Raw genomic sequence first — 10,933 nt, forward strand, 5'->3', positions numbered from 1 at the left:
GTTGGGAAGGTTACTTTGGAAATGTAATAGGTTACAGATTACAAGTTACCCTATTTAAAATGTAATAGTAGTGTAACTTTTTCAATTACTTTATTAAAGTAATGTAACTGATTACTTTTGATTACTTTTTGATTACTTTTAAAAATCTCTAATAAATGTTTATTTGCAACCGTTAGTCAACATTTACACTATGCAGGTTTAACCTTAAAGTAGAGCTCAATACTGTCAGACTTTCACCATCCTTCATCACTTGAATTAAGATGATCAAATTTGAACACATCCACCACACAATCAGACTTTAGTTATGCATTTTACTTTAAGATTGATCTGAAGTTCAATGCAAATTTAAAATCATAAGAAATTGTTTAGTGAAACTTTAGTGAAACTTAGTTGAAACCAAATCTTTGCATAGTTACAGGAAACACTGCTTCTAACAATAGTTTGGAAAGAAAAAGTTAATTAAAAAATAATAAATAAAAGCATATACATCAACTCAAATATGTTTATGTAATAAGCATACCTCCTATTCTGTGTACTAAACTCCTGAAACATTGCTGCTCTTTGTATATGATGATAGTTTTCTCAAAACAAGTTAAATGCTCATGAAGTGATTCATGATAGAGATTGTGTTTATGTGTTCATGTACTAATATATCGAGACGGTGGAGGTTGAAAACACTCCGAGCTTCAGTAGGCCTATGTATAGTAAATGAAACCGCAAGTCTGCATCAATTTCCATGAGGGGTGGACTGCGAAAAAAAATTTCAGACCAGGAAATCTCTAACTCATACAAACAAATTCATGGACAACACTATTTTTTGTATGGACCTGACATAAAAAAGGTATAAATCTTTAGTTTGGGGACATGCAAAATAATTAAAAATTCTCTGCTGAACTGCACCTTCACTTCTATTTTTCTCTTCAGTCTCTTTATTTTGCACTGTTATCCATCTCTCTCATGACTTTAATACTCAAGATTGAACAAAACTGTAACTGTAATTTAATTACTCACTTTTTCTTAGTAACTGTAACTGATTACAGTTACATTTATTTTGTAATTAAATTACGTAACGCCGTTACATGTAACTAGTTACTCCCCAACACTGCATTTGGAAATGGTAAAACATCTGATCTTGTGCGGATTTTTATGTTTACACGTGCAACAAATTCTAATCCGTGTCGAATGTGAGCAAAAATAAATCTGATTTTCTGTGACAGTGCAAATGCAGCCGAAGTAAAAGATATAACACCAAAAAAACAAAAAAACAAAAACAAAAAAAAACAAACGTATTTCGTTGAACCACCTTTTGCTTTAATTACAGCCTTTAGTCGGTTGGGATATGTCTCTGTCTCTACTAACTTTGCACCTCTAGACCTTGAAATATTTGCCCACTCTTCCTTGCAGAACTGCTCAAGTTCAGTTAAATTTGATGGTGACCATTTGTGGACTGCAGTCTTCAAGTCATTTCACAAATTTCCAGTGATGTTCAAGCCTGGGCTCTGACTAGACAATGCAAGGACATTCACCTTTTTCTCATTTAACCACTCTGTAGTGAGTTTTGCTTTGTGCTTTAGGTCATTGTTATGTTGGATGGTAAACCTTCTTCCCATTGATAACCAGTGTTGGGAAGGTTACTTTGGAAATGTAATAGGTTACAGATTACAAGTTACCCTGTTTAAAATGTAATAGTAGTGTAACTTTTTCAATTATTTTATTAAAGTAATGTAATTACTTTTGAGTACTTTTTGATTACTTTTCTAAATTTGTGAAAATTAAAGAATAATAAATAAAAGCATATACATCAACTTAAATACAGTTATCTAATAAGCATGTGACGTATTCTGTGTAATAAACTCCTGAAACATTGGTGTTTTTTTAAACTGCTGTCTCTTTGTATATGATGATAGTTTTCTCAAAATAAGTAAAATGCACATGAAGTGACACAGAGCAGTTCTAGAAATTATGTTTATGTGCTCGTGTACTCCTATATTGAGGCAGCAGAGGTTGAAAACACTGCGAGCTTCAGTAGGCCTATGTGTAGTAAATGAAACCATGTCTTTGCCATTAATTTACAGGAGGGGCGGACTGGGAATAAAAATCAGACTGGAAAATTCAAACTCATACAAACAAATTCATGGACAAAACTATTTTTTGTATGGACCTGACATAAAAAAAGGTTTAAATCTTTAATTTGGGGACATGCAAAATAATTAAAAGATCTCTCCTGAACTGCACCTTCACTTCTATTTTTCTCTTCAGTCTCTTTATTTTGCACTGTTATCCATCTCTCTCATGACTTTAATACTCAAGATTGAACAAAACTATACTTTACAATACAATAATCTACAATACTACAATATCTTTATAGAAAAATCCTAATACTGTACACGAGTCATGTTTTTCCCTTACAAAAATTAACCATGCTTTTATTAGCCTATATAAAAGTAAAATAACCTTGTTTTATTTTTTTTTATTTTTTTTGCAAATGGATTTGTATTTATTTTTAAATAAATACATTTGTAAAATAATTTTACATTTTTGGTTACCACAGTTAAACAATAGTAACAATTTTCTCTGGATTTATAGTTAAATTTTAAAATGTTAATTTTCGTTAGGGTTTTGTTGTTGTCTATCGTAGCTCCCCCTAAATCTATATAAAAAAAAAATCTGATTTTTTTTTCAGCTAAATTACTACTGTAACATTACAACAGATACTAATGATGGCCTTTATATAGTATTTTGAGTGATGACTGATGAGCAACGATCTGCTGCTTGATTTAAAAAAAAAAAAAGCATCTTTACAGATGAAACTGACCTGAAACCCTGAACAGTAGTTCTGCTTCTCTGCTCCAGCTGTGCGCTTCCACAGTCCACTCTCTCTTTCTCCCTCTCTCTCTCTCTCTCTCTCTCTCTCTCTCTCGCATTGATTACTCTGAGTCTGATCCAAACCGTTTGGCGGAGGCGCGGAGAGCGCGCGAGTCATGACTAACAATTCATGACTTATTAGAGATTTAATTATCAAATGGCGGATTCGCAAATGATCGCTTTAATACATTCGGCGTGCAATTATACAATAACAATATTAAAATAGTGGGGCAAATCATCTGCCAGGCAGGGCTGGACTGGGACAAAAAATCCCAGACCGGCCCACTATATGATCATAAACACCACCCATCTTTGCACGCCCTTAATTATATGCATACCAACTCCTATTCATTAGTCCTATTCAAACCACTAATGCCATGTAATGAGTGAGTATAGGAACGAGTGAGAGTTAACAGATGAAATAAGTCAAAATTGTATATTTATTTATACAGTTGAACTATACTCCACAGCGGTGAATCCTAAAACAAGCTATAAGCGGCTCTGGCATAGCAATACCAGTGTTTCTTACAGGATTTTTGTTAAAACTATGGTGGTGTGTCCTCGGTCCTTCTAGGGGGGTTCGGGGGCATACCCCCCCCCCGTGAGAAAATTTTGTGCATTTTAATGTTAAATTCATTAATCTGGAGCACTTTGAGAGTCCAAAATTAAAAGCTCCAACCCATATTCAGTGTGCAAATTAAACAAAGAAAAATTCAAACCTCTTTTAGTTACAGTGTTTTTTACATTACATTACACCTATACATAATAATAGTTATAATATTAATCCAATGACAGTAATAGCCATATTTTGTAAAACAAATGCACAAAAAAATAAAGGAAACTTTCTTAATTAGTTGTACCAATTTCTATACTTGAAAGAGGTAAGCACATGATCTTTTATTTTGACGCAAACTGCATCAAGCTTTTATTTTGGCGGAAAATATGGTTTACAAATGCCTCTTATTAAATTTCTAGTGAATTGCGGTAATCGTCAACTATGCAGATGTGGAAATAATCTACACTCATGACATGGCCTAAGTGTTTTGAAAGTAGTTATGCTTACCGCAGGCTCTACACTTTCTCATCTCTCTCCTGATCCTCCGTCCTCACTATCATCATCTGCCACAGGAGCTGATGAAGGTCAGAAAACATATATTTTGACACAGTTTACAGTGTCTGCTTTAATGGCCTGGTTCTATTTCTTCACGCTATTTATCTGCACATTCCTTGCGTTTCTTCTCCATCTTTTTTTACAGATACACACTGACACTGCTGCCGCTCGCTCACTCGTTTAAAGTTGTGATTGGGCTAGCCCAGTGTCAATCAAGAAAAGAGCCAATGGGCCGCTGATCTACATGTTTCATGGGCTGGTCTGTCAGAAAAAAAAAAAACTAACACTGACTTTGACCAATGCATTACACCGGCACAAACCCAGCGCCGCCAATTAAGCAAAACAAAACAAAACAAAACGAATGGGCCGCTGATGTACAAATTTTATGGGCCGTTTAAAAAAAAAAAAAAAAAAAAAAAAAAAAAAGTAAGAGTATGAGATATAGCGGCCCAAAAAGCACGTCGGCCCACCGGGCAAATGCCCGGTATGCCCAATGGCCAGTCCAGCCATGCTGCCAGGCCACCGGGATTTGTCCCGGTTCTCCCGGTGTCCAGTCCGCGCCTGATTTCCAACACCCAGAATGTGCAAGTCATATATTGGATTTTTTGTGCTTAATATTTACAGACACTAGTCCATGTCATGTTTTGATTCAAGTGTACTGACCTACTTTTGATTTAGTCATCCAAAATGTGGCATATTGCGTCCGCGTATTCTACGAACCAGACTGTATTTCTGCATCCCGGAAATTATTAGGATGTATGTCTCATAATAGTCAGTGCAATTTGGGAAAGAAATCAGTTAAATCTGTATGTGGATGTGTGTAAATATTCAAATGTAATCCCCTTTGTAATCGTTAAAAATTTCATAAGTAACTGTAATTTAATTACTAATTTTTTCTTAGTAACTGTAACTAATTACAGTTACAATAATTTTGTAATTAAATCACGTAACGCCGTTACATGTAACTAGTCACTCCCCAACACTGTTGATAACTATATGGCAGAGGGCAGAAGATTTTTACCATCAAGAAGATGGTATTTTGCCCCATCCATTTTTCATTTTATCCTGACAAGTGCTCCAGTCCCTGCTGCAGAGAAGCACCCCCATAACAGGATACTATCAGCTCCTTGCTTTAATGTAGAAATGCTGTTATTTGGATGGTGAACTCCATTGGATTTCCACAAGATGAGTTGTTTGATGTTGAGGCCAAATCATTCAATTTTAGTCTTAAATGCCTCAGAATCTTTAAGGTGTGTTTTGGCAAAGCTCAGTTGTGACCAGTGTAAGTGATCAAATAAAAGGTAATTCTGATTGCAATTATACCTGGTTGTGAAGTTATTAAAGAAAATTAATCATGAAGTGAAGTGAAGTGACATTCAGCCAAGTATGGTGACCCATACTCAGAATTTGTGCTCTGCATTTAACCCATCCGAAATGCACACACACACAGAGCAGTGAACACACACACACACTGTGAGCATACACCCGGAGCAGTGGGCAGCCATTTATGCTGCGGCGCCCGGGGAGCAGTTGGGGGTTCGATGCCTTGCTCAAGGGCACCTAAGTCGTGGTATTGAAGGTGGAGAGAGAACTGTACATGCACTCCCCCCACCCACAATTCCTGCCGGCCCGGGACTCACAACCTTTCGATTGGGAGTTCGACTCTCTAACCATTAGACCACGACTTCCCCACAAATTGAATTAAACAGAAAACAAAATGTATATCAGATTCTTTTCAAATGGGGGAAACACATTACAACATCATTCTGATCTTAAAAGATGGTAAGTGCCGGCATAATCAGATAGTGATGTGTGCATGTGTATCAAGTCCATGTAATTCATGTCCCGTCACCAAGCTTAACAACCAGTGACAACCAGTGTTTGGAATAACGGCGTTTAAAAGAACGGCGTTAGGTAACGTCGTTATTTTTTCAGTAACGGGGTGATCTAACTAATTACTTTTCCCGTCGTTACAACGCCGTTAACGTTACTGAACGTTAAATGCGGTGCGTTACTATGCATTGATTTAATATGCAATCCGAACGCACCCCTGGCTCACACAAAGCGAGTGAGCAGGTGGGTTAATAACGAGTTAAGCGATTATGATTGGCTAAGGCAGAGTCATGTGTTTCATGGTAGCCAATCAGAACCAGTGTTTTTACACACACGCGCCAGTGGCGCCAAACACACACAGTCACACACAGTGTTGGGGAGTAACTAGTTACATGTAACGGCGTTATGTAATTTAATTACAAAATTATTGTAACTGTAATTAGTTATAGTTACTAAGAAAAAATGAGTAATTAAATTACAGTTACTTATGAAATTTTTAACGATTACAAAGGGGATTACATTTGAATATTTACACACATCCACATACAGATTTAACTGATTTATTTCCCAAATTGCACTGACTATTCTGAGACATAACGCCCTAATCATTTCCGGGATGCGGAAATACAGTCTGGTTCGTAGAATCCAGTCATAAAAACGGAATGCCTAACGCGGACGGAATATGCCACAATCAAAACATGACATCGACTAGTGTCTGTGAATATAAGCCCCAAAATGCGTGTCTGTGGAAATCAGGCACGGACTGGACACCGGGAGAACCGGGACAATTCCCGGAGTCCTGGCAGCCGATTTTGCCCCACTATTTAATATCATTATTGTATAATTGCCTGCCGAATGTACTAAAGCGATCATTTGCGAATCCGCCATTTGATAATTAAATCTCTAATAAGTCATGAAGTGTTAGTCATGACTCGCGCGCTCTCCGCGCCTCCGCCAAACGGTTTGGATCAGATCAGAGTAATCAATGCGAGAGAGAGAGAGAGAGAAAGACTGAGAGAGAGAGAGAGAGAGAGAGAAAGACTGAGACAGAGAGAGAGAGAGAGAGAGAGAGAGAGGACTGCTGGAGCAGAGAAGCAGAACTCCTGTTCAGGGTTTCAGGTCAGTTTCATCTGTAAAGATGCTTTTTTGTCTTTGTTTTTTTATTTATTTAATCAAGCAGCAGCACGTTGCTCATCAGTCATCACTCAAAATACTATATAAAGGACATCATTATTATCTGTTGTAATGTTACAGTAGTAATTTAGCTGAAAAAAAATCAGATTTTTTATATAGATTTAGGGGGAGCTACGACAGACAACAACACAAACCTTACGAAAATTAACATTTTAATATTTAACTATAAATCCAGAGAAAATGGTTACTATTGGTTAACTGTGGTAACCAAAAATGTAAAATTATTTTACAAATGTATTTATTTAAAAATCCATTTGCAAAAAAAACAAGGTTATTTTACTTTTATATAGGCTAATAAAAGCATGTTTAACTTTTGTAAGGGAAAAACATGAATCGTGTACAGTATTAGGATTGTTCTATAAAAAAAATATATATTGAGATATTGTAGTATTGTAGAGTATTGTATTGTAAAGTATAGTTTTGTTCAATCTTGAGTATTAAAGTCATGAGAGAGATGGATAACAGTGCAAAATAAAGAGACTGAAGAGAAAAATGGAAGTGAAGGTGCAGTTCAGGAGACAACTTTTAATTATTTTGCATGTCCCCAAATTAAAGATTTAAACCTTTTTTTATGTCAGGTCCAAACAAAAAATAGTTTTGTCCATGAATTTGTTTGTATGAGTTTGGATTTTCCAGTCTGAATTTTTTTCCCAGTCCGCCCCTCCTGTAAATTAATGGCAAAGACATGGTTTCATTTACTACACATAGGCCTACTGAAGCTCGCAGTGTTTTCAACCTCTGCTGCCTCAATATAGGAGTACACGAGCACATAAACATAATTTCTAGAACTGCTCTGTCACTTCATGTGCATTTTACTTATTTTGAGAAAACTATCATCATATACAGAGACAGCAGTTTAAAAAAACACCAATATTTCAGGAGTTTATTACACAGAATACGTCACATGCTTATTAGATAACTGTATTTAAGTTGATGTATATGCTTTTATTTATTATTCTTTAATTTTCACAAATTTATAAAAGTAATCCAAAAGTAATTAGTTACATTACTTTAATATAGTAATTGAAAAAGTTACACTACTATTACATTTTAAACAAGGTAACTTGTAATCTGTAACATATTACATTTCCAAAGTAACCTTCCCAACACTGGTCACACACACGCAACAGCTACACAGAGATTCGCAGCAGCAGGAGAAATGGCGAGTCAGGAGCAATCCGATGAAAAGTTGGCATTTTCAAGGTGGAGATATAAGCACTACTTCAAATTCATTGTAGTCAAAGGCAAGAACGTGCATGTAATGTGTACATGTAATGTGATACACACGCATCTACAAAGCTAGTGGCCAAAAACACTTTTCTTACAAAGAGCAGGATAAAACTCTTGCTGTCTGTTGACGTGCAATAAATATCAAAAACAAATTCTTTGACATATAGCAACTTTTTTTTTTTTTTTTTACAGTAACGCAAATAGTTACTTTCCCTGGTAACGAGTTACTTTTATTATAGAGTAATTCAGTTACTAACTCAGTTACTTTTTGGAACAAGTAGTGAGTAACTATAACTAATTAAAGTAACGTTCCCAACAGTGGTTGTGACTGCATGTGTCGTTTCTTGAAGACCCTTTTTGCAACCCTCCCATACAAGCCACATTTGTGGATAATTTGTGATACTGTCACATGCACACAGTGACCACTCTTGTGATAAATACCTGCAACTGCTTCAGAGTTATCATAGGCCTCTTGGTCGTCTCTCTGACCAGTTTCCTCCTAGCTCTTTCATCCAGTTTGGAGTGATATCCTGATCCAGGGACGGTCTATTTTGTACCAAATACCTCCACCTCTTAACAATGGACTTCTCTGTGTTTCTAGGCATTGATAAAGCCTTTGAATTATTGTTTTTATCCATCTCCTGACTTGTGCCTGTTAACAACTCTATCAAGGAGATCTTTTAACAATGTCTTGCCTCACATACTTGATTGTTTGCTTCAGTTGCACTACCAAGGCCTGAAATGCTTTCAGCTAAATATTTTCTTTACTGTTTTATCGAAGAAAAAAATCACCTACATCTTGGATGGCCTGAGGGTGAGTGAATTAACAGCAAATTTTCATTTTTGGGTGAAAAATCACTTTAAATAAGGTACCTCCCGTCTAACATTATTATGAATTTCCCAGCCTATCTGAGATGGTTAGGATAGTATGTTTTGATACAATAGTTTAATGTTGGTTTGGGGCATGTGTGAGCTAGTCTAGCTGGTCCCTTAACTTGACAGTTGCCCCAAACCCCAATGAAACATAAAAATAGACCAGCACGGCTAGGCTGGGAGACCAGTTACCCCCTTAGGTTGGTTTTGTTACCAGGACTGTATCCTAGTCTATTCCATAGGCTCGTCTTAAATTTTCTTGTGCAGCCATGATATATATCTGGCTTTGTATTAAATTCTCTGTGTGGTTTTGACCTAAGCATACGGAATAAAGTGTGAATTGCATTGGCAATTGTATGCCAACACTTTTCTCTCTCTTTCTCTCTGGTGGATGGAACCTGCTGTGAGCACATGCGGCCTTTTCAGCCACAGCAGCTCTGAGTTAATGAGCCAAAACACCTAAAGCAAATGCGCGCGTGTGTGTGTGTTTGTGTGTGTGTGTGTGTGTTTTCGGAAGGATAAATGTGGCATAGAGAGAAGAGTGTGTGTGGATGTGACAGAGAATGAGAGGGAAAAAATAAAATTTCTGTGTTTGTGAGTGTGTGTCATCGTGTGGGCACTTCTCTCACAGCACAGTTAGGACAGATGGAGAATTATCGGCTCGCCAAAACCTCTGAATAGCTTAAAGACCTTCACAGACATAACAAAGGGAAAGCATGCAAGAGAATAATGACACTTGAGACCGGTCGTAAGGTTGTGGAGGCATCATAGACCCATCGAGTGCAGCTCAGCATGATGCCATTAGAGCACCAACCTCCGTTTAACATTGAGATAACACTGCTGTACAATGCTTGATATTTCCAGCCACAGGGTTTATCTGGAACCCAACTGCACGGGTGAAAAAACCTCAGCACTGTTTCCACCAACACTTCACAAACCCCATGCTGGGAACCCTACTGAAAATATCGTTGGATCTTCATATCATGAAGTTTCTGTGTTTAAAAATGCACATAATACTCTCATTCTGCATGTCGTCTTTGTCTCATGCTGTGCATGCTACAATAATGCAAAACATCCATGGGAAGGTAAATCTATTGCCCCCTAGAGGCCAAGTGTGAAGGGCCATCAGACAGAGAAATTGACAGAAAGCAGTCGAGCGAATTATGTTATTTATTACATTTTTACTATAGAAGAGTGCTGGCTGTAACATGGGGCCAGGCGGAAATCATATAGCGTTTTATTTAAAAGAAAGGACTTTCCATCACAGTGTCTTCTGTGCTCTCTTTCCGTCCCCTTTTCTTGCTCTCCTTTCACTTTTTTATGTAAAACTTTATATTTTTTTTGCTGTGATTAAAGGTAAAAGGACCATGCATAATCATCAAAAGCAATTATATTGTGGCAGGTCGTTCGCTTTAGACCTGTCATTACTCAATGCCAATTCCAGAGCGCCCCTGACAGCTGTGAGTAATGACAGGGAGAGAGACAAGGCTAGACTTTAAGATGTCCACCTCTTGCAACAGGGATGGAGGGGTACATGGTGATAGCTAGGAGATGGTTAACAGTTGAAGAGATCTTAATGATAAACCGTGAGGTAAGTGGTTTGAAATGTTATGAGTAAATCTGTGATCTGCAGGATAATGTGATGCAAGGTATTATCTGTTCCCTACAGTAAAGCTGCTAGTTTACCTGTCAGTGTAACCCATTTCAAGAGAACAGGTTTAGCCTGAATAAACTGAAATAACATAGTTGAAAATCTTCCATTAGTTTTGCTCACTAATGCTACTATTTTTCATATTTAGCGTTAGGGATTTTTACATAATCCTATGT

This window comes from Carassius carassius, chromosome 49 (genome assembly GCF_963082965.1).
Source record: "Carassius carassius chromosome 49, fCarCar2.1, whole genome shotgun sequence".
NCBI classification, from domain to species: Eukaryota; Metazoa; Chordata; class Actinopteri; order Cypriniformes; family Cyprinidae; genus Carassius; species Carassius carassius.